Genomic DNA, 25,827 nt, shown 5'->3' with positions numbered 1-25,827 from the left:
TGCATTTTTGGGGGATTGGCACACATGTGCGCGCTCGCACATACCCTTTGGGTACTCGGTCTGGAAAAGGTTAGTCATCACTGCTATAGTGGGATATTCTCTCAGACTGAAGTAGAAGCAACCTGTTTATATACAGGTTGTGGTATATCATACCACAAAATGATGAGATTCATGTCATTAGAGTTAATGAGCCAGAACTTTGTTGATTTTTCTTTTTTAGAGAAGCTATTAGGAGCCATGAGAACTGGAAGACTATATCAGTAAGTCACAGCCTGATGTCCCACAGCCACAGGGAGACTGAGCTCCAACATACAAATGCTCTAAATTGTAATTTTCAGTGTATGAGAAGGGGAAAATATTAAATAGGTGTGTATGTAACTATATAATAATTATTATTTACTATATTATTTACCCTTAAACTGAACACATTTAACTGTTGTCCATTTCTCTGTCTTAGCTTTACTCAGGGTATGTTGGAGTCTTCTGTTATAAATGGAACTGCCCAATAGTTTATTATCAACTTGTAAGCCAAAGAGCCAACCTGTGTCTTCTGAGCCATATTCAGAATACCCGAAAGTCTGATGTGACCCCTGAAGAATCACACCCTAACTTGTCTCCTTCATAGGTGGTTTTGGGGTCAGTGGAGGGATTCTTTTACAAAGTAAATCAGGAATATTCCTAAAGGTAGGAATAAAGAACATTGAGATTATGGTATATATTGCACCTAAAATCTGAATGGAAGAGCTAGGTGTCTAAATGTAAATATGTATTTGGAGGAAAAGCATATCATTAAAAATGATTCTGGTTATATACTTTTGGAATGTGCTCTTAATGTGACTGTCAGTGGCTAAGATATCTCTTAGCCACTTAGTGATCCACTTTTGTTCAAAACCTGATTTATGAACCACCACCAAAAGCTTTTCAGAAGCTCCCTTTAGTGTCAGATGTTAATTATCTTATTTCCAGGGTGTTTTTATGGTGATGGGAGACTCACTGTGCAGCTACGAGTAGTTGTATGCCAAGATTTGCAATTGGATATACCATTGATGCCATCAGGAGATGCATGGACATTGAGCACCTAAGAAGACGAAAAAATAAACTTTTTCAAATTGAGGTTTCACTTTTCCTGGGGTTGCATTTTCAAAACATAGGCTTGGATAGGACAAAGGAATAAATGTCTGAGCAAAATCAGTACCATTCAAACTGCTACAAAATGTACACAAGCCTATTATGAAAGATTCCTTGCAGAGTTTTTATTTTTTTTAAGTGATGCAATTTGTTTGCAAACAATTAAGGAATAGGGTATGGTACAAATGTCAGTAACCATCTAATAGTAATTCAACTAATTCTACAAATTAGATTAATTACAATATTAATAAGAATATGACAAGACTGTGATTATATTATGCCACTCCTGACAAAAAAAATTAATTAGAGACTTCTGAGATAACAAGCAATAGAGTAGGACAAGAGAATTAGATCTTGTCTTTTTTAATTATAAAGTAGTTTATCATTCAGTATGCTTTACTCCACTTCCTAAACAGAAAAAGAAACAACAAGGGATACTAACCATATTACTACTCTGATCTTTATTGTGTTTCATCACCACTAACATTTTAGTAGAGGAAAGGGGGAAAGGAATGTTCCCGTAACATGTGAAAATTCACCTCAAGACACACTGGTTAAGTTGTAGAACTTGGAAAGAAGAAAGTATATAAACTTAGTTATTAATTGGAGCAAATCAGGATTAGCAATTTTTATCTGTGACTTTGTAGTGAAAATAAGAACCTTAGAAAACTTAGAGTTAGCCTGGATGTATTGTTCATGTTAAAAAGTCAAAATTAGCAAAAGCATTGAAAATTTAATTTTTCTTATTTCACTTTTGCTAAATCTCTAAATATTTAAATGACAGAGGTGATAAAATATCAGTGTAATCCTTCACAGTTATGGGGTGAAAGGTGAAATGAATAGAAAATCTACAGAAATTCAATGCAAACCAAGTCAGAAATGGATGTCTTTATTAGAAATGTTTCCAAAGAAGGAAAAATTGAGTTATCCTATTTTAGAAGTATGCCTAAAATAGTTAATATAGTCTCATATCATCTCTATCATTTAACATATCAGGACTTAAGTAATTGTACTGTGAAATTTTGGGATGAAATTATTGCTTTCCTATAGTTTCCAAAAAATACACAATAGTTCTACTTTCCGATAAAACTGATAATTTTAATGTCCATTTATATATTTATTATCAGCATCCAAAAGATATTAAGCATGTTTAGGAGAATAGTAGTAGTAAGTAGCAAAGATTTACAAACAGAATTGATTACGCAATAGAAAATTACAATATATTTTCCAGTAACAACATATCTTCACTTATCAATCATTCTCTTTTCTATATCCTTGTAACTTTTCCAGTTAAACATCCCTTAAACCTTTGATTAGTCATTTTTTTACATGATGAAATAGCTTCCATTTTCAAAATTATACATTTAACAGGTCATTGTTTTTGAAAAGCCATAACACAGATTATGCAAAATACGTATTTGTCCTTTTTCTTTTTGTGGCTTCTGGTGAGTGCAGTTCAGTGGTGGGATTCAAATTTTTTTACTACCGGTTCTATGGGCGTAGCTTGGTGGGCATGGCATGGCTTGGTGGGCATGGCTTGGTGGGCATGGCAGGGGAAGGATACTGTAAAATCTCCATTCCCTCCCCACTCCAGAGGAAGGTTACTGCAAAATCCCCATTTCCTCCCGATCAGCTGGGACTCTGGAGGCAGAGAATAGATGGGAGCAGGGCTAGTCAGAGGTGGTATGTACCGGTTCTCCAAACTACTCAAAATTTCTGCTACTGGTTCCCCAGAACTGGTCAGAACCTGCTGAATACCATGTCTGGTGCAGTTTGCTTTGCAAAGTTTAACAGAAGTAGCTTGCCATTGCCTGCTTCCTAGGCTAAGAGATAGCAGTGGGCTCAGGCCTTTGTGCCTATGGTGGGACTAGAATTCACAGACTCCCAGTTTACAGGCTGGTGCTTTAACCACTACACCAACTGGGTTCTCAATCTACACTTTATATGCCAATTAATGAAGCTGCTTATTACATTATTTTTCCCTTTCTCCATGCTGAAAGAAAGAAATATCATTTCTAGATTTATCATCCAACCAGTTTCATAGAAACATTTTCCTAAGAAAGAGTATTTAGCATTTTACCCAGTTTACATATTCTCAATTCATTAGCTACAACTTGTTTCCATATCAACTGAATGGGAATAGCAAGTGTGCAAATGTAAGCAGTCATTTACCTTGACTAGACAAACACCATTATACCATCAGGGAACCATTACTCAAAACAGTCACACACTATATATTAGCAAAGTATTATCAACAGTATTTTCAAAGGTCCTTATATATATTTGCAGTTTAGTCCTTGTGTTAGTGAATACACAGGAAGAGATTTAGAGAGTGCCTATAATTTTATAAAGTTTTCTGACTATAGCAGTAAACAAGATCAGAAGTTATGTGCCCTACTTTCTGATTGGGGTCACCGAGATGAACATCTGTCAACATAAATCAGAAAGTGTCAAAAACCAGTAATAAATAACTTGGGTTCAATGGGTTCTGTAAGACGCCTTTGCTTCTAGTAGTAAGAATGACTTAGCAGTTGCTTTCACTACCAGTACTTCCTGTGTTAAATCATGCTTCAAAAGGTTTGAAATTCCAGAAGAATATTTTTATGTCAATGCAAACTCAGTAGTGAAAGTCAGCAATTTGTCATGTAACTGGTTTAGGCATGTTAAAGGACCTTATCTAAGGAAACGTGCGCATACAAATATGCAGTAAGGAGACACGAGAGACTCTAACCTTTCTTAAAAGATGCTAAAGGAGCATCAATAGCTGAAATTGATACTCCAGGCATTCTAATCAGTACCTTGGCACCACTGAAAGGATATGGTAACAAAACTCAAATTTTCATAGGGGTAGGGCAAAGCTATTGGTGGCAAGAAGGGGGCTGTGTGTTAATTATTTCTTAAAATAGAAGTGAGCTTTGAATTCCTGTGCCTTTCTCTCCTTGTTCTCCCACCATTGTTCATTCTTCAACAAGTTGATTCTGTTTTTCTTTAAACTATAGTTCCCCGTTACTTATAGGATAGATAGTTGTAATTTAATGTCGGATTACCTTGATCCAATTTATATATCTTAACTATTATATTTTTGCACATGGGTGTGTGTGTGTGTGTACTCACACACAAACACACACGTTTACTTAGAGTCAAATGTTTTCATTAGTTCTAATGATTACTTGGATGGCAAGTACTTGGATGGCAAGACTGGCCCAGTCTTAATTTACTTTACTTAATTTACTATAATTTACTATTTACTATACTTTGTATGCAGAAATCACAATGCAACCTACACAAAAGAGTTCGTGTAATTTTTAAATGTCATTTTGGGAGTGAGATTTTGTGGTGTGTGTGTGTGTGTGTTATTGTATTGCTGTTATTGTACTACTGTTATTGTATTGCTGAGTGTGAGCTGATGGCAGTCCTTGTCTTCTGTTTCCTACATTTCCCAGCCTAAGAGCCTTATCTAGAAAATTAGGACTTTGCATAATTTGTCCAAAGTAGGATAATTTGAGTCTGCTCATTTATGCCCAAATAATAATTCTAGATTGATTTGTCACCAGATTCTCTTCTGCTGCTCCTTCAAAATCCATTAATATTAACTAATAAGGTTCATGATTATAAAGAGAATCATGGATCCAAATCACTTGGAACTTATCATGTGGGAACTGCTATTGCAGTGTGGGATTCAAATAATTTAACAACTAGCTCTTGCCCTAATGCCTGGCTGGGTGGGCATGGCTGGATGGGGATGTCATGTGACTGGGTGGGTGTGGCCAACTCGACATCACTGCACTAAGTGTACACATCTGAACATTATTACCACATTAAAAGCATACATTATGATACATCAAAGAATGCTCTTTGGAGAAGCAAACGCTCACATATTATACAATGACTTCCAACTTAGAAATAAAAATATTTCTCATTAAATCACCAAGCTGGGGTCCTCGGTAAGGATCCCAAAGAGGTGAGGTGCCTGTTTATATGCATCTCCAACCTTTGCCCAGGTAAAGGCAAAGAAAGGCATGTTCGAAGAAGCAAAGGCCATTAGACTCAGGAGAGGGAAGGGAGAAAAGCCTGGGAAGGCAGAGGGCCACTGGGTTTCCCCGAGAAGAAGCAGGCCAACACATACACTCCTTCTATGACCCGAAGCCGAGCCTACCCACCAAGAGTGCACCAGTGCTCGCTCACCTGGCTGTCATGACCACATTGTAAATGACTAGATAGACTGTCACTAAGGCACCGGGGCCTTTCCACCACCAGCCTGCTGAGGCTGCGGGCTCCTGCTCCCTGAACAGCTCTCTGGCAGGCAGCTGCTCCTCCCAGTTTGGGGGCAAAGATTAGCTGAGAAACCTTTTTAGATTTAAAAAGGTACTGTATCCTATTAAACAGGATATTTTATTATTTATTATTTAAATTTTGGGGCTGCCCAACTCTACCGCAACTCCAGGCAGTATGAAATCACAAGAAGTGTGAAAGAAAACAACCTAGGCACTTAAACCACCCTTTTAGCACAAAGCTACAGTTGCATCCAATTCTGGGCAGGACATTTTAAGAAAGATATTAAGAAATTGGAGCATGTCCTTAGGGGATCAACCAAGTTGGTAAGTGGGCCATGTGGGAGGCAGCAGAGAATGGTGAAGGAAGACTCAGCAGGGAGCTGAGCTGTGTGGGAGGCTGGGGCGAAGGCAGGCAAGTGGGCTGGGCCACGGGGCCACATGATTGAGGCAAGCGAGTTAGCAAGTGAGGGACCCAGATAGCAGCAGCTGCTATGCCATGGCCAAGGGGGGTGAGGCAAGGAGTGACTGGGAGGAGAGGGGGTGTGGGGGGACCAGTCCAGTGGTGGGTTGCTACTGGTTCTCCCAGGTTCTTGCGAACTGGTAGTGGAAATTTTGAGTAGTTCGGAGAACCGGTAAATACGACCTCTGACTGGCCCCGCCCCCAATCTATTCGCTGCCTCCCGAGTCCCAACTGATCGGCTAGAAGGAAAAAATCAGGGCTCACTTGACAAAGACAAGAAAAATAAAGCAAGACACCTTAGCTTTAAATTGAGAAGCCAAGAAGCCTCCTAACTGATCAGCTAGAACCGATCCGCTCCTTGTAAACCGCTTGGTGGTGATAGATTGGCAAATGAGACCCAGCTGCCTGAAAGCAGTTTCCAATGCTCTCGGTGGTGGCAGAGCAGCAAAAAACTGTTTAAACTCTTGCCACGGCACTTCAAAGAGCCGCCCTACAGCTGATCAGCGGTAAAAGGCAGTGTGGTGGTAGACCAGTGCTCTACAAAAACAAATGGGTAGATTGGAACACTCCAAAAACAAATGGGTAGATTGTTATGGCTCTGCAAAATCCTAAATAAAAAACAATTAAAAGCCTGGTAGACCAGTACCTCTGCAAAATCCTAAAGAATTGTTTGTCACATGACCATCAACGCCCACAAAGTAAGCCACACCCACAGAACCGGTAGTAAAAAATTTTAGAAGTCACCTCTGGGCCAGTCACTGGTGTGATTATCTGGTTCACTGAACTGTGCAAAAATTCAACAACCGGTTCACCTATACCAGTCCGAACTGGCTGAAGAGCACCTCTGTGATATTAGTTCAAGAAGCTGTCACCAAATTGATTAAAGGGGCATTTAAAAAGATCTTTTTTTTCTTTTCCAAAGCTGCAGAAATGCAGATCATCTTAGATAGTAGCAAAGGAACAGAAAAATAACCTTTTTTTTCACGCCCCAGATTTCTTAGCTCTATTAGAATGACAAAATCAGCCGAGTGCTAGTAAGGTAAAGTGATCAGCGCTTGGTACTGAGTTTGCGATGAAGCCTGCACTAACATTATCTTTTGGCTCTCACAACTGTTTTGCTTTCACAACTGTAGCAAAGCCAGCATTTGAGAGGTAACTAAAGAAAAAGAAAAAAGAAAGAATGCCATAGAGAACAACTGATGCCCCTGGTAACTTAAAGCATGTAGCATATTCACCTCTCTTGAAGCTTCATAAAGCCTGCCCTCATTACTGTTATTTTGGCACAATGATTCAATGACCTTAGAAAGTACAATAAGTCATTAAGTGAGGAGATTCCAAAAGGAAAAGGAAACTTCAAATGGACTGAAGAAGAAATATGCTTACTTCTGAGGTTTCGTCTGACTGCATTCTTCGTCCATCCAAGTTTCATCACCACTAGAGCATAAAAGTCTTCCATCACATGCCTAATTTGAGTCTTAGCCCAGCATTTTAAATGCTCAGAGAAAGACACATTTTCTAACACAAAAATAAAAGCAGCTAGATGTGGGGCCGTAGGCCCAGTTGGTCATGAACTGGGAGTTGGCATATAATACTGAGGCAATAAGCAATTTGATTATCTAGTACAGTGTGTTTTTCAACCTTGGCAACTTTGAGATGTGCAATCTTCGATCCCATACAGGTTGGAAAATTCTGAGAGTTGAATTCCAGTTGAATTCCGTTCCAGTTGAATTTAAGATAATTCTAGTTATATAAAAGTTGTCAAGGTTGTAAAACCCTTACCTAGTGTTTCATGAATGTCTTTTTGATGTCTGTTCCTTAAATCCCTTTTGATGCCATGTGTTGTGGTACGTACTGTTGTTATTGAACGCAAGTCTTTGGACTAATTTTAAAAAATGGACTCATTTCATTTTGTCATAAATGCCCATTTGTAAAGGTTTAAAACAACTCTTAAACTCTGTGCAGTAAGTGTCCTTTTTTCCTGTTTGCTTTTAGATTTCTCTGGGATCTTTTAAAGTATTAAAGTAAAAGTATTCAAGTTTCTTGGGAACATTTGTATCCAGGAAGCCAGTAAGTGGGAGCAGTTAGCTCAATGGCAATTATTGTCACAAAATATTGCCTCTTTGGTGATATTAATAAATGTTTGATTTCACTTCCACAATGGATGCCAGTGCATAGCTTTCTGTGATATGCACAGACACACAGACACCCACCCACCCCTACTGGACCTGTTCTAGCACTTTTGCACCTGATGAGTCCTACAATTAGAACTAGAGGATAATTGCATAGCCAGTGTGGCATTCATGCCTATCGTATCTTTGTAACACAGTCCTTTGAAAACAAGATGTTGTCACAGTGTATGTTAAAGAAACATGGATGTGGGTTCCTTAGTGTAGGGGAGAGGGAAGACAGCATGCAAAAGTAGCAAAATGCTAGATGTGTGGGTTTGTGTGTCTATGCATCTTTGTGTCTCTGTGTGTATGTTTCCAAAATAGATACAGATAATCCTCAACTTATAACTGTTCACTTAGCAACCAAAGTTACAACAGCTCTGAAAAAAATGACTTACCACCAGCCTTCACACTTACAACCATCCATTGCAGCATCCCCAAGATCATGTAATCGGAATTCAGGCGCTTGGCAACCAGCATGCATTTGTGAAAGTTGCAGCACCCCAGGGTCACATGAAGCTAGCTTCTGAAAAGCAAAGTCAATGGTAGATTTTCTTAACAACCACATGATTCTCCTAACAACTGCAGCAAAAAAATATATCATAAAATTGGGTGCAATTTACAGCCCACCAGAAGCTCCATTTGAACAGTGGTTAAAATGCAGTATTGCAGGCTAACTCTGCCCACAGCCTGTAGTTCAATCCTGGCAGAGTTCAAGGTTGACTCAGCCTTCCATCCTTCCGAGGTCAGTAAAATGAGAACCCAGATTGTTCGTGGCAATATGATGACATTGTAAACTCCCCAGAGAGTGCTGTACAGCATTATGGGGCAGTATATAAACCTGTGCTATTGATATTTCTATTAATAACTGCCTTGCTTAGCAATGGAATTACTGGTCCCAATTATGGTCATAAGTCGAGGACTACCTATATATATCAGAAGAAATCATTTTTAAACGTTTTTTAAAAATCCTAAACTTATTGGAAACAGAATGGAATAAACTGAAGGGTAGAAATATGAGAAATATTCATTCAGGTGTTGTAGATTTCTCTTTTATGTAAACAGAGGCTTTAATCCTTAGCAAAACTGTCTGGGAATGTATCCTGTCAGAAAAAGTAGATAACAATTCTATATGTTATTTAGTAATAGCAGTGCAATTTTTCAATGAAAAGTGTCAGTTTCTACTTTGAATAGCACTAGAATAGCAATATTTCAAGCAAAGTACATCCTTCAGGTGAAGTATATGCTTAGGAATATCACAGGCTAGGCTGGAAAGTTATGCGGGGTTTGATAAAATATCTCCCTGGATCAGACTAATAGGCAAATGACTAGTTGAACAAACACACACCTTTATTACAGTCACTGAGCTAGAATTATCTCTATGACAAAATTTACACAGCAAAGATAAGGATACGCAAAACACTTCTAAGTATTTAAAATGTGGCAAAATAAAATACTCTATAAATAAAATAAAAAAATACTGTATCTATTTAAAAAATAAAAACAAAAGCATTAAGTTATAAAAGTACTTCGTGAATAAAATATTAAAATACCAAACAATTGTACAGCTAAACTGCTGAGTAGACTGCTTTACTGAGTCTCTGCGCTCAGCTATTTAATACTAAAATACTAGTTTATAAACTGCAGCAAAATTAAAATGCTTAAGATATATTCTTGTTCATTCATTAATCAATAATTTTGTGACAATTATAAATCAGTGCCAATATTTAAATTCCATACAATTTTAAGTAATACACTCAATCATCTTTATCTCACTAAATTTTGAGGATCCTCTTTATGATATAACAATTACATATTAGCACACTCTAAACAAAATTTCTCTACTTGTCAGGTGATTTTAAAATCTTTACTGGCAAGTGCTATAGGTATTTTACCCATAGTCTGGTATTCTTTTCCACATGCAAATTAAACCAACCAAAAAGTTGCTTATTCATAGTATTAAATTTACCTCATTCAACAGAGATCTCCCCGCCATATTGTCATTGAAACAAAAATCCTTCATTCCATGAAATGTTGACCATTTCCAAAATGTATATTATATGAACAAAATCCACAGAAAAAGTTTTGATAAATTGCAAGATTTCAGACAGCTGACTCTGAAATATATGTAAAATAATCTGATGATGAGCCTGCATTCATTTCTGATTCCATCAAATTAATAGTGTCTAAAACAATACAAATGTGAATAAATGAGTATGCAAAGTAGACTTTGACTAGTTTGCAAAAGACCTTGCAATCCTTAAAATTCTGTCATTGTCCAATACTCTAAAGATATCATTGGGTCAGAGATGTAAGCTTTCAAAAGCCATTATTGACTAAAATATGCTCTGAATGATTTCTATATGCTTGGTTAAATTAATCCACAGGTCTTTTACCCCTTTTCACCTCATGCTGATCTTGCTGTCAAGATACATCACATTGCTCTATGGTTGGTATGAGAATGTTTGAGAGTTTTCTGATAGTCAGCATCAGTATCTGAGAGAGACTGGGGGGGAGAGGGAGGGAGGGAGAGAGGGAGAGGGGGGGAGGGAGGGAGGGAGGGAATCCCACTGGAAGCAGAGAAAATATTACATAATTTCTCTTTGCTGACAACTGTTTCAATTTGATGTTCTGTCGTTTGGTCTTTCTACTTCTTGATGCTTTTTATACACAGTTGCACGTGATCCCGATATTTGAGAATTGATACTTTCCCTAATGGAAAATTGCTAAGATGTTTCTCTCTCAACTTTTTTGACTACATGGTACATGTACATGTTCTACATGTGTAGAACTTGAACATTTTTAGATTCTTATTATATCTAAACATTAATTGATTAATGCATAAACATAATCTATTTCGGTGCGTCTTATTTAAGATATTTACATCTTCCAATGCATATGAAACATTCTGTGGTAAAATATGCTCGGCGTGTTTATGCCAGAAGTTCCAGCATAAATGAGATGACAGGATGAGTGAGGTGAAATGAGATGAATTTATATTGCAGCATGATGTATAGTGCTAAATCTACAAGTGAGCTGCATGCAGATCTTTAGCTAGTATGCATGAAAAGAAAAGTTACCATGAAAATACACATACAAATTCTGCTCCCAGTTTACATCTTTTGTGAAACTATGAGGAACTCTGATTTTTCAGGGTTTCTAATTATGTAAACAGTTTCATTCAGATTCAAACAAATTATAGTAAGCTCTAGTAAACATCTCTTTTTTACGTGCTCGGAGTAGTTAAGCTGAAAACAGACAACAGGGATATCTATGTAAGGACATATGGAGCAGTCTTTTTCAATTGATTCAGTAAGAGATCATGATAAAAAAAAAACCTTTATTTTAACTTCATATGCTTCATGTACTGCACAATGCTAGTGGTTACAGTATTGCGACATTTTTCAGTCCTGTAACTCAACTGCTAGCCTGCTGCTTCACTATTGTAAACATTATAAAACATTGATTGGGTAAGTTAATAGTGAATAATATTATGGAACATTTTGGTGGGGAGGGGCATTATTACAATTTTTATGCAGGGTTTCCTGAGACCTGAAAATCATTTTAAGGATTCCTTCAGGATAAAAAAAAGATTTAAAATGTGTATCTGAATATATCTCCTTTTGAAGCTCCCATGTGCAGTCCTCCTTTTAATAAGCTACTTTTGCTATGGTGCATGACATAAAGGCAGAAATAGGGGTTTTCCAAATAATGCTTGAGACAACACAATATGTGTTGGACTACTTTTTCAGTTGAGAATCTAGTTGAAAATTAGGCCTGTACAATCCTTGCTCCATTTCTAAAACAGTTGTATCAATCAGGGGTGGGTTCTACTTACCTTTACCTTTACTTTACCTTTACCCTGCACCGATTGCTTCTGATGATGTCAGGGTCATGGGCGGAGCCTCCTGCCAGTTTTACTATAGAACTGGTCCGAACCAGGGGCAACCCACCACTGATATCAATCCAGCACTGTTTTGATCATTAAGGTCACAAATTCTTTAGAATCAGGATATTTTATTTGTTTATTTACAGGACTTATACGGCTGCCTATGTCATATAATGTCATAGGCAGCTCACAATAATATTTTTATTGCTTTATATAATAAGAAGCTGACCATATCTGAAATCAGGCCATACTGTGAGACTCCACAGCTCCATCTGATTGGGAAAGAGAAGCTTCTTCAGTGGCTGCTCCAAGGCCATAGAATTCCATCTGAGTAAGCCTATGTCGTTCTATTATTTATTTATTGCTCTTTATTTCTCACTGAGCTCCAAGGACTCCAAGTGGCTCTCATTTCCTCATTAATAGCTTTTCAGGAGTAACAAAGGACTTCCTTTTTAGGAATGCTTTTAGTGTATAGCAAACTGCTTGTTAAAATATTTAATTGTGGTTCCTCAACCATTTCTTGGCTTATATTTCATGGTTTTATTGATGTTCTAAGTTCTCTAGAGCTCTATAGAGGTTAGGCGGGATATAAATGTTTGTAATAAAAATCAATCAACAAATGCCACACATGGCTTTGATTTGAAAAAGGAATCTCCTGCCATAACAACAGAAAAAAGCTCTATTCCTGAAACTATAGAAAGTTTTCTGAGGCAAAACTCACTTAACAAATATTTCACTTAACAACAGAAATATTGGGTTCAATTATGGTCATTAAGTCGAGGACTACCTGTATATTGGATAAATGTATTATGTGCATGGTTCATGTTGTTAGACATGGTTCAATAAAAACATTTGATACTCAAATTTCATTTAATGTTTATCCTGCTCCCACCCATACATGTTACCCATACATGGCTTGCTATTTGAAGGCCAAGTGCTCTCAGTCTCCAAGTTTCACACATGACATTAATACATTAAAACATATTTATAATATCCATTAAGAGATCATGGAAATGATTAGATTGTTTTGAATCTTGGTATTATTCCTATCATTTGTCCTGTTACAAGTCTAACTCAGATTTCCTAATTCTATTGATTTCAACTCCCAGAATTCTCAGCAATGGCAAAGCTGGCTAGGAAATCCTGAGAGTTGAAGTCCAAACACCTGGAGAGTTCCAACACTTGATAATAGTTGCAATTAGTTCTCATTTTACAACTGTGTTAAATCAACCTTTGTTCACTATGGTGTTCCTGTCACAAATTCATACTACCCCAAATCTTTGTAAGTCATCTGACACTTTTTGCGGCCACCTAACAGCTATCTTTTGTTGTGGCCTGCCAACGGCCAGCAGAGATGACAGCAGATTTGGACAGTGAGGAGGTTGAGGAGGGACGTGGGCCAGTCCTGGAGTCTGGGGAAAGCTTGGATGATGGCTCTGAGTCGGAGGCAGAGAGGAGGCCAAGGCCATATGGTAGCTATTTGCTGCCTCCGGAGTCTGATATCAGTGAGGCAGAAGAATAACGTGAGCCTGTTGCCAGTATGCACATATGCAGAACTGCCAGGAGACAGGAACAATTAAGAAAACAGGGTCACTTGGGAGTAAGGCTTGGAGATGATTAGCCCTTCCCATAAGATATAAAGGAGAAGCGAACAGGACGTGAGGTTTTGCAGGAAGCAATTAGTTCATCTGGTCGGTAAAAGCTCTGGAAAAGCTCTGTTTGACTCTGTGCTAAGTTTGGCTTTGCCCTGCATTTGGCAATTAGTTCTCTGGCAGCATTCTAAGGGAGATAAGGTGAGTGTTTGTAAACGCTCCTCTGAAAGACTGTTTATCAAGCCTTGCAGACTGTAAATGAAAGTAATTTACAGCCATATGAATTAAAGAGGCTTGCTGGGACTAAGTTTGTGTTGTTTGCTTTCTAAAAAAGCCTCAGTCAGAACAGCTTTATGATTCTTAAACTGATGAAAAACTTTAAAATATATAGGTACATAGAACAGATTTCTAATACAGAAAATAGGAATATGTGCATGTTCATGTGTGTATTCATATTCCTTAGAAAGGTTTTAAAACCAGGCAGCCTGAGGTGCATCTTGCTAATGAATTTATCTTGAAACTAAAGGATTAACAATGACACATTGAAATAGTTGCATAAGGCATAAGGAAAAGTAATTTCTCAGACAGAAAGCAATAATTGCTATTTGGAACTCTGAATTAGTTCAAATATTTTGTAGTAGACTGATTCATGATTGCCCAGATAATGTAATATAATAATGAATCAGTTTATTGTATATTTAATTATACTGAGCATTTATTTATAAATACCTTCCAGCATTATGGAAGGAACACTGCCTCTAATAACAAACGTATGTGATGCATGCTAATGAATTGGATAACCAAGAAAGTAAAAGTATGTTATCAACAAAGGACTGCACATTAATTACAGATTTTTGTAAAACGATAAAGGGGCAGAAGTTACCTTGTCCATTGAGGAGTGTTTACATTCTGTTAACTGGAATGAAAACCCAGAAAATGTGATGGAAGCTACAATGCCTTCTTGGGCTCCTCCTGAATGGTGCTAAGAGACTGATTGACATCCCAAATAGGAACACTCCTGAGAGGAAGAAAGAATGTGATCCCATTTATAAATATACCTAAGAAACAGTTTATCAGCCAGTATATGGAATGCAGGAAATCCTTCTTTCTACAAGTAAACATTTACCAATCTAATGTCAGAGAATATTAATGCATGCTATGTGTACAATTCTTGACCTTTCTCATATGCAAACAATAAGAAAATGGAAAAGCCTGAACTACCTCATCATTACCCCAATATCTCCAGCTGGCGTCCTTTACTTTTTAAAACATTACTCAAGAGATATATAATGGGCTGCTTGACAGAATGTCAATTTATTATTTTCAGAAGAAAAATTGTCCACTTGTGTACAGTTGAGCCACATGAAACACACCTGGCCCATGTTCTTCAAGAAAGATGCCTTGCAGCCGTAAAAACAGCACAATTATTCCCTATTTCATCATTTCCCACTTTTTTCACATAATCGTGGTTTCCTTGACCTTGCTGCTCTTTGTCTTCCATCAAGAACTTAAAAAGAGACACTAACAACAGTTATAAATCACACTAAGGAATTTCTGAATTCTTTGATTTCTGCCTACTAGGATGTCTCTCAGATGCGATATAACCTTTTCCAGGTTTCTGTCAAGCACTAATTTTATTTCTTTATTTTCATTGGATTCTTTTCCACCTTCTTAATAACATTCCATTAGTATTTCTGGTTTTCTCTTTAAGGCCTACCTGAAAAGGAATAATATCATTAGAATCATCAGGTTATCATAAAGGATAGCATAAAGGGGGTTTGTAAGATTTCTATGGCCAATGGAATATAATAGTTGCCTCATGCTAGCAACACTAAAATAAGGAATGAAGCATTTCCAATTAGAATTTAAGATTTCTGCTTATAAATCAAAGGCTAAAATGTCAATTGCTACTGTTCTCCTCAATGTCCTGAAATTGATTGCCATGACAACAGAAGAGAAATGATGGGTACAAAGAGAGGAAAATGCATATAAGCATGGAGGTTTCAAGGATTGCAAAAACAGAACATTCCTTTGTCATACATGTAAACTTAAAATATTGATCGGGTTTGGAGCATCTGGTATTTTCAGACTTTTCAATCCAAAAGTTCCTAATGATAGTTAAAAAGCAATTTCTGAAAATCATTAGAAAAGGAAATGTGCAAACCTGTGTTCTTTTAAAGGCATTGACTATGGTTTGAGCAAGGTGGCTATTCCATCATCTCCCAGAGTTTTAAACTGCTGTCTTGCAATCTCCATGTCAGGATCAACTGTTTGGAACCCTGGTGGGCATCTCAAGTCCTCTCATTGTCCAGAGAGGAATTGCTAAGAGCCAGCCTATTCACCAGCTTTTCTTTCCACTAATTTGGGGTGAGATGTTATAGTTGCAGCATACCCTTACTTTCATCTTGCAATTCCTTTTTATGAACAAAATCATAGAAGTTATTGTAATAATGCTTTTTGATTTTATATGATAAAATTGTTATCCACCCAAATTTGATATGTGAGTAAAGAACACTTTAGCTTTTCATGCACCATTTTATGAACAGATCACAGACCAAATACTTTGTATCTTGAGAGCCAAACTTGTAACATTATTAAAACTGAAAATTTCTACAATATATTGTAAATACTTATACTCCCTGGGGATATGACAAAAATGCAGTTATTGGTGCATTGGATTGACCTGAATACATTTTCTGTTAAAAATCTTGTTAATGTTCAGTTGGCTGAACATAAATATTTATAATCATTATGTGCTGATTTTACCACAGCATATTTAAAAATAGTAGTTTACTGAAATGTTTTTTTAGTTTCCTTCCATTGTGTTTTTATATTATATTTTATATAGTCAAAATTCATGTTGTTTTGCTATTTGAATGGGCCATTAAGAATATCTACTGCTTTTGATGAAATGACTGATAATTAATAACCAAGCTTTATATAGGTATAAAATGTTGGCAGATAAATTCAGCCAAATATTCATTAGAAATGTGGATTTTTATACATGGGTAATAGTATTTTTAAAATGTATTTTAAGTTAAACATAGTCCCACCATTTACAAGAGACTCATGGTTTTATCATCTTGCCATCCATGTTTTTTAATGTGTCTATACCATTGTATCTCTCAAAAATATTAAGGGTGCACAAAGATGAGGATAACAGATGAAGAATGAAAAAAAAAATGCTAAAACATCTTTCAATCCAGAAGAAATCAGAAAGGTGGCATCAGTTGGCTGATCATTACTTATTATTCATTCCCATCTCAAGGAACAGCTGCTTTTTCCTCTCAGCTGACAATCATCACAGGAGGAAAAAACAACCAGATAAGACAGAATTGTCAATAATTTTATAGAAGCAAGTCCTAATAAAATAACTGGGAAGTGAAATAATAGAATTAGGACTTACAAACATGAGAAATAATCAGGATTGGTAATGAGCTGTGTACATTATGAAAAAAATATTTTACATATTTCAGTGCAATGAAATCCAATGTCTATATCATGGATTTTTGAAGAAAGAGTTAACATTCTTCATTTTGGCAGCTAATCTTTGTTTCATTTTCTCCATGAACCATGCATAGAAAGTAATATCTAATATGCAGGCAACATATATAGAGCCACACACAAATGACTGACAGCACAAGAAGAGCATTCCTAGAGCATTTCATGCCACAGATCCATCAAGATACATTCCAGAATTGCACAACTGTTGGAAAGATAATGACTGTCCTCTTCTACTACTGCTGCCTAGAAGCAAGATGCTTACAATTCTGAAGGCAGAAAACATGCATAGACAGTAAAGAGCCTCTTCCATGAATATGTCCAGCTTACCTTTGAAACTCTTTGACCTGGTGGCTGTCATATCAGATGCCAACAAATTCCAATGTGTTGATATGTTGTGTCAATAAATTAGCTGATTCAATTTTGAATCTTTCCACATTTAATTTTAATGATTGATTCCAAGTAGTAGCATTGTGAGAAAGGGAAATAAGTCCCATTCAACATTTCCTATAAGATGCATAATGTTATATTTTTATATCATGATCCTTTGTATCATACCCTGACCTTCCTCTGTCCAAACTACAAAGCCTTAAGCACTGTAGATATTGCTCATATGGACCTGTTCAAGGTTCCTAATCAATTTCTTTGCACTTTTGGGAGAGATGTATGTGTAAATTTTCCAGTTTTACAATATCCTTTCTCAATAAGATGACTAGAATGGTATATAATATTCCAAGTGATGCAGGGGTGGGTTCTACTTACCTTTACTATCAGTTCACAACGGGATTGAATGAGTGAGTGAGCGAAGCAAGCGCGTGCGCCTTGCTTCTGTGCATGTGCGGAAGCTTCTGCCCATGCACAGATAGCTTCTGGTGATGTCAGGATCAGTGGGTGGAGCCTCCCACCGGTTTTACTACTGGTTCTATAGAACTGGTCCGAACCGGGAGCAACCCACCACTGAAGTGATGTCTTACCTTTTGGATAAAGATATTATTGCATTGGTTATTTTATTTTCAATCTTCTTTCTTATGATACTAAGCATTGAATGCACATTTTTTTTTACAACAGCTGCAGACTGGCTTGACATATTCATCTTCTCTATTATGATCCCTTTCCTGATCAATCAGTGCAAGTTCAGGTCCCATTAATGTAAAGCACATTTGTACTTGCTTGCATTGAAAGGCATTGGCCATTTTGATGCTAATTCACCAGAGTGGATAATGTGTTTTTTTTTTAGATCTCTGTAATCTGTTTAACTTTATGTACTGTTCAGACTTTTGTATCATCAACAAATCAGGCCATATCACTGCTTATCTTTAAATCCAGACTGTTTATAAACAAATTAAAAACAGAATAGTCCACACACTAATTCTGAGACAGCCAATTTTATGAGCCATTTAGTTACATTCTGTTTTATGTTTTTAGACACTTTCCAGTTCATGAGAATATGTAACCTTGTATCCCTCCTCAGCTATTAAGTGTAATGCCCAGCTTAAACAAATCAAAGAGGAGGATAATTACTAAGGATGCTGCACACAGAAGAACAGCTGTGGTCAAGTGGGAATGGGAGCTTCCTATATTTATAAGAAGCCTGGGTACAGTGCAGCACAGGAATATGCCAGTACAATCCAACCATTCATATATTGTCCAGACCTGTTCATAAACCTCAAATCCTCCTTATCCTAACAATGATGTCTGCTTCTCCAATGGATCTTGTTAAAATGTCTTTGAACTTTTAATACTGATGAAAACTATAGACATGCCCAATTTCATGAAGCATAGAAATTAGCAGTTGAACAGTAAAGCATTGACTTAGTCAAAGTTGAGCTGAAATCAAGGAGTTTAGGAATCAAACTCAACCCAACCTGAAACACATGAAAACAGCCTATAATAGAAAAGTTACTCCGGCACCCAATTCTAGTTGGGAAAAGCTTAAATATACATGCATTCTGTTTCCACTTAAACACAACTCATGCCAATTAGTGTTTGTTATGGATCAGAGGTTTCAAAGTCACTTATAAGCTTACAAATATCACTTGTAAGCTATGAGCTTTTTCCTGTACTTTTTCCTTCAGTCTTTTGATTGCATATATGAAATGACAAAACTCTTGTGGGCTAGGCAGTTTGCTATCTAATTCATGGTTAAAGTCTTCAAGGGGAAAGATCTATTTGATGAGGTAGTCTGGAGTCATTTTTAGACTAGAGATCACTTTGTTACCTTGGTTAAAAGCTCCTGCTATTTGCCTCATTTGAGATGAAAAATCATAGGCCAGGTTCAGGGAAATTGTTTTCTTATATCTACCCTAAAATATCTTAAATCATCTGAATACTGAAATGGCAGAAAAGAGGTGAAGATAAAATTTCTGAGACAGACATACTGAGTCCTTCAACTATAGACATTCTCCAAACCAGTGGTCACCAACCAGTGGCCCATGGACCACTGGTGGTCCACGAGAAAATTTTGGCGGTCCCTAGAAAAATTATTTGCATTTTTTATATTGTACTAAATACTACTTATCTTTTTTAAAAAATTCATATTAGTGGTCCACAGGATTTAAAATTATGAATTTAGTGGTCCCTGAGGTCCAAAAGGTTGGTGACCCCTGCTCCAAACCATTCTCTATGTGGATATCCAAAGAGAAGGAGATCCACAATATCCTACCCCTCTGGATATTGTCCACAGTATTGTCTTCATAATGTCTTCATTGTAAAGGACCCAAACCAAAAGTCATCAGACTTCTTTTAGTCTTTCATAATGCCTGAGATTTTTTTTTTCAATGCATGAGAAAATAATGCATATAAGAGTGTGATGGAGAATTATCTCTACTGGATACAATCCCTGTGATTAAGATGAATGACTTACCAAAGACGGAGAGAAGAAACTTAGATACAAATTACTGAAAGATGTCAAAAAAAAGGAGGTTTAGGTTTACCAGATTTGAAATCGTACTTCTATATGCCTGCTGTTTGGTTTGTATGAAAGAGTAGTTGACTCTCCAAAACAAGACATTATTTGAATTAGAGGGCCATGAATAAGATTTGGATGGAACACTTTCTTATAGTGTGATAAGGTTAAAATAAATATTGATTTTAAGAAGCATTTTATTAGGCATATGGAGGTGTGATGGCTCAGTAGTTAAAGATGCTGAGCTTATCACCCGGAAAGCTGACAGCCTGGTTTTGAGACCTGAGGTCCCTGTGATAGGGTGAACCTCTGTTGCTGCCCCAGTGCCAGCCAACCTAGCAGTTTGAAAGCATGCAAATGTGAGTAGATAAATAGGCACCATTTCAGTAGAAAGGTAACAGGGTTCCATGCAGTTCGCATATGGTCATACTGGCCACAAGATTACAGAAGTATCTTCAGACAATGCTGGATCTCTCAGCTGAGAAAGAAAAATGAGCACTGCCCCCTAGAGTTGAACTTGACTCGACAGGGGAAACCTTTATATTTACCTTTTTTTTATTAGGTGTGCCATCCTAAAGTCTGGAATAAATGCAAAACAAAGTTCTCTACAAAGATTCCTCTTTGGATATTACTCAGGGAGCTTTTTAAAGAAAGAAATGTCAGACTGATGGACTTATGGTCAAATAATACATTTTAATCAAGATGAACCTACTCATAAGTCTAAGGAAGAGTTGAAATTAGAAGGATGCATCTGTCATTGGTTTATATACTTATAATATAAAAAAGATGTAAAGTTAGACAAAAAAACCTGATAAATTTGACACTGCAAAAATGAATTTGAAATTGTATTGTGTGGTAGGGATGAATATGTTATTGCCAAGTTTTCAAGTTGTTACTGAAATTGAATTTGGGGAATGAATATGTGAAGCATTGTATGATTCAATAGTCAAGAATTTTGACCATAATGAAATACTTGAACAATAGGAAAATATATGGACAAAGGGTTCAGAATTTACACTGAACTATAACTTAAAGAAAAAATTTATCAAATGATGCACTAATGGTATTTAAACCTGAACAAATTGTGAAAAATGCATAAAAGGGCCTCAAATGTATGTTGGAAATGTAAATATAAAGAAGGAACTTTTTTTCATTTTTTGTGGACTTGTGACAAAGCAAAGAAATGTTAGGGTATTTTAATACAGAAGATTCTCAAAATGATTATAAAAATCAAAGAGACTTTTATTTTAGTTTTAATAGACAAAGAACTTGAAAAAATTGAACTTTGTTGTTATACATATTGACATCATAATTTTCTATGTACAAAAATGGAAAGATATACTAATGGCTGGAAAAACTGACAGAATTGGCAGAGATGGACAAATTAACTGCTTTAAACAAAGAAAAGAATGCATCCAAATTTGTTTCTTCTTGGAAACCACTTCTGGATTTTGTGCTTGAGGTAGAAAAAAAAATGAAACTTTGGGATTTGCTAATTAGGTAAGTTTATTGTAATAGAAATGGCTAGTATGTATTAAGCATGCAAAAGTAAAAATTTGAGATTGTAACTATTTTTAGTCTACTGTACTGAAAAAGTTGGAAGTTAATGCTTTTCTTTTCTTTTTTCCCCTTTAGCCTACACTTCCATCTTCCACTGTTCCCATTTCCTATTTCCCCAGTATTTTCATTTGCATTTGCATTTTATACTTTGGTAAGTCTAATAAAATTATTTAAAAAATGAGTATGCTGGAGCTCATGTTTCTGAACAATCCAGAAGGATTTTTTTTTTCATTACTATTACCATTTCCCAGAGGGCTTGCTGCAAAACAGTTAAGAAAGGCAAGAAATCCTGGGAATTACTGGTGGAGACCAGGGATGGGCTCCACTTACCTTTACTACCGGTTCGCAACGGGAGTGCACGTGTGCAATTCTGAGCATGCTCAGAAGCTTTTGCACATGCGCAGATCATCCATGATGATGGCCGGCCAGGTGGGCAGAGCCTCCCGCTGCTTTTACTACCAGTTCGCAAGAACCAGACCAAACCAGGAGCAACCCACCATTGGTGAAGACAAGGAATGCCACTATATCAGTTCCTGTCCTAACTAGATGCCTTACCAAATATTAATTTACTATACATTCTAATCTTAAAATTCAAAACACAGGAAGCTAAGTTTGCACATTTTCTACTAGCAAATAATATGCAAATTGTACAAATTATGTAAATGTTATTTGATTGTTTGCTCCAATAAGTCAGTCAGATTTGATTTGTTAGACACCATAGTTCAGCATCAGCAATACTGATAATGTTGATAAAGAATAATAGTAAATAACCCACCCTGAAATAAAAGTTTGACTATGTAGTCATTTCTCCATTCACTAAACCTTTTACTCAGGGTAGATATCTTAACTACTTTGAATCATTTCAGTATTATTCAGTAAATAATAGAGTTATTGATTTTAGCTGCTAAATAATTAAAAATCAGCACACAAAAGAGTAATTGTGGATAAGTACTCAGATATTTTGTTCCACATGGACTTCCAAAGGATTCCCTCCTTCCTTCCATTTTCGCCTGACATATCTCAGATGCCAAATATTTTGCATGGCACCATTGTTGCCAATATGAAGATGTACAAAAATCTTAATAAATAGCTGAAAATACACTGTTTCTTGCAGGCTTATTATTTACTTTATACTGAAATCTAATGTAAATTGTACAGATATATTCTGTGCATCATAAATATAAATGTTTCATGTATCACCAAAAATTACAAAAAAGCTTGTTTTGTATTTGTTCATTGCATAACATTTCTAGCCCATTTTTCTCATAAACTCCAGAGTTACAATAATTTACAATAAAGCCCTTCTAAAACCCTTAAACCTTTAAATCTATTTAAAGGAAAAACATCTCATTTTATAGACCATCAACCCAAAAGCAGAAAGTACAGTAACACAAATTTAACCAAAGGCTTACGAGAATAGACATGTTTTTATTTGGCAATGAAAGGCTTGACAGCTACCATAACCGAATAGGGAGACAATTCCACAATTGGGATATTTGAATAGGGAATACCTTCACATGAATCACTGCACAAATAATCCCTGGCAGATGTGATATCCTTAAGACAAAATACTATTCAGTTAACCAGGTACATAAGGGAGAAGTTATGTAAATAAATACTTCATTTGTATCTTACAATTCTTCCAAATGACTCACACTGATATATATATTTCTTTCATATTCATCACTTTTCCTGCAAGATTTGGGCTGAGAGATAGTGACGAGTACACAATCACCTATTGAAATTCATGGCTGAATGAGAATTTGTAACAGGGTTTCTTATTTTCAGATAGTTCCACTGTCTGTTACCAGTGAGCAGAAATGATTGAAAAATGCATGCAGCACATATTATTTTTATATAATGACATATCTAATAATATATTTACATTTCATTTTCTAGGAACTAGATGCTGGTGTTTTCCATTAATTTGCAAATGTGCATGGGTGTGCATTATTTTCCTAAAGGTAAATTTGTAGTTTCTTGGGCTAAATTTGATGTTTTATTATGAGACAAGTGTAATATGTTGCAACACCACTTCTCAGCAAGAAACACCACAAATGTTAAATAGTCCTTGGCACAGGACCATTTAAGCCTATAGAACTGCATAGCTAAATGACTTGAAGTGATGATTATGAATCTTCAGCTTGAGTTGCTTGTGCTGGATACTACCTGTTCTGGTGAGACTCTGGATTAAAGCAGTAATTCAAGTAATTCACCTAAAAGTACTTTGGGTTTGGCCCAGTGGTGAAATCTGAACAGGTTTACTACTGGTGTGCTGGCTGTGCATGCGTAGTGCGCACCACGCACCAAATACGAGGTGTGCACATGCACACACACGTGTGGTCAGTGCATGCCAAAAGGAAGCATGGGGTAAGTAGAACAGCACACGGGGTGTGTGTGATCAGCTGTGGCACATGATCTTCAAAACTTTTTTAAAAACATTTTTTACTATCAGTTCGGTGAATCGGACAGAACCTGGAGCATTTCACCCCTGGTTTGACCCTCCTAAAAACCTTTCCATTCATTTTCAATGACTTTTCCTCTTTTTTTTTTCCACCAGTGACCCTCAGTGAAATGAAAGACAGCAATGCAACAATGTTGAGTTATGAAGTCCTAAACTTCAAACTGTTTCTTTAGCAAAACACAGAAAACATAGCAAAGGTGGGGGGGGGAAATAGGGAGAATATCTCTCTTAATTTAGGATATGTTTGCATTCCCCAGAATGCTTTTTTGTGTGTAGTGGGCATTTTAGAAATACTCTAAATAAATACCTAGCAAACCTGGAGAAGACATTAGAGATCACTGAGGTTCTACTTATCGGAGCAAGATATCTAAGGTTCATTTACTTCAGTTTGGACCTTAATACTTCCTGATCTTTGAATGAGATGTGAAATCTTCTCTTAGTTCACTAAATCCATTTGGATCAAGCAATGAAAAGAGATTATTTTATCTGGACTGTAGCACACAATGCATATAGTGTTTAGCCTGTGATCTAATTCTGTGGCATTATAATAATCCTTTGAATAAGCGCATCTTAAATAATTATAAAATTTGCAAGTAATACAATGTATTAGCCATCAGCGACATCATCTTTTTTCCCTGTGCTGTTCTGCAACTATTCTTTTATTCATGCATTTCTGAGAGAAAAAGCTGAATTAAAACTAATGGGAGGAAATCTCCATGATTTGTAACAGCCCAGTGGGAATACAATCTGTACTCCTTGAATGGCTTTAATCCAATTGAATTTATATGTCAAAGAGCATGATGGATTTGTCTGTAGAGTTGTAAAGTGGAGGATAGAGAGCACTTTAGTTTTTAATAGGTAGGCACCACCTGCTTTGACACACTCAGAAAATCAAGGCAACTTTGAGAGGCCTGTGGTGAAATTTGAATGTCTTGCTACAAAGTTACTTATATGGAAACTAATACCCTTTTCTCTGCGAGAGAAATGTACTAATCAAGAAATATGCCTACGGCAGCCTTAATTGATCTCTTAACATCTGACTGATGGCTTCCAGAAAATTACACATAGAAATAATATTTCCCATTGCCTAAACTACAGTTTGAAAACTCAGCAAGATCTTCCTTTGTATTTTCCTTCTTGGCCTCAAGAGTAGCTATCTCTTTGATCAAATTATATTACATCTGAAGCAGTAACAATGAAATGCAGAACTTCTCAAAACCAAAATTGTACACTAAAGGACTCCCTCCCCATTCTAATCAGGGATCACACACATCCATTGTACATCTACATCTATTTCCTAGGGCCACAGGAAATGTAGTTGATAAAAGGATGACTCTGGAAGGCATACCTGATATTTTACAACTATACAATTGTATGTTCCTCTGTTGCTTCTTTTCTGGTCTTATTGTGGACAGTTGACTTCAAAATGTAAGGTATGTTCACCTTTCAATGGTCCTAAAAGGCAACCAAAACAAATATATTAAGTGAAGGTCTTAGTGTACAAGTCAACATGAACAGATACTTTTTCTAAATCAAGGTTCAGCTGATAAGAAACAGTGTCTCTTGGTATACAAAGGAAATACATGATTGTTAAAATTCACAAGGTAAAATTATTGCTACAAAAAAGATTTCATAATGTAAAGGAGGTTATATACTGTAACTTCTCATTTTACATTTAGAATGAAAGAATTTTAAGCTAAGTTGATCTCTGGGCTTTAACACAGAGAGTCTGAGTACTACCACTGCTTTCAGATTTTCTAACTATTGTTGGAAGATACAAAAGGAACATTTTCTTTTCCGGTGAACAGAGACAGCTCAAATTTGCACTTCAACATTTCAGTTCAATCTGTGTTATACACACTACTATGACAGTAGTGTGCTGTCAT

General features: G+C 36.4%; 1 long non-coding RNA gene across 1 annotated transcript in view; it reads right to left on the bottom strand.

Annotated features, from left to right (window-relative positions):
• Positions 1-25,396, bottom strand: part of LOC117678363 (uncharacterized) — a 44,863-nt gene extending 19,467 nt beyond the window's left edge. Inside the window, exons 1-7 of the long non-coding RNA XR_015728608.1 lie at positions 25,290-25,396; positions 14,395-14,529; positions 10,000-10,147; positions 8,429-8,556; positions 7,246-7,296; positions 1,571-1,695; positions 995-1,078 (exon numbers count right to left, since the gene is read on the bottom strand). This is a non-coding gene — a long non-coding RNA (uncharacterized LOC117678363). The remainder of the gene's footprint in view (positions 1-994; positions 1,079-1,570; positions 1,696-7,245; positions 7,297-8,428; positions 8,557-9,999; positions 10,148-14,394; positions 14,530-25,289) is intronic.
• Positions 25,397-25,827: the final 431 nt, after the last annotated feature.

This window comes from Pantherophis guttatus, chromosome 6, assembly GCF_059756535.1.
Source record: "Pantherophis guttatus breed Tessera chromosome 6, ASM5975653v1, whole genome shotgun sequence".
NCBI classification, from domain to species: Eukaryota; Metazoa; Chordata; class Lepidosauria; order Squamata; family Colubridae; genus Pantherophis; species Pantherophis guttatus.
The sequence above is the reverse complement of the archived record's forward strand: the minus strand, read 5'-3'. Positions and strand labels throughout refer to the sequence as shown.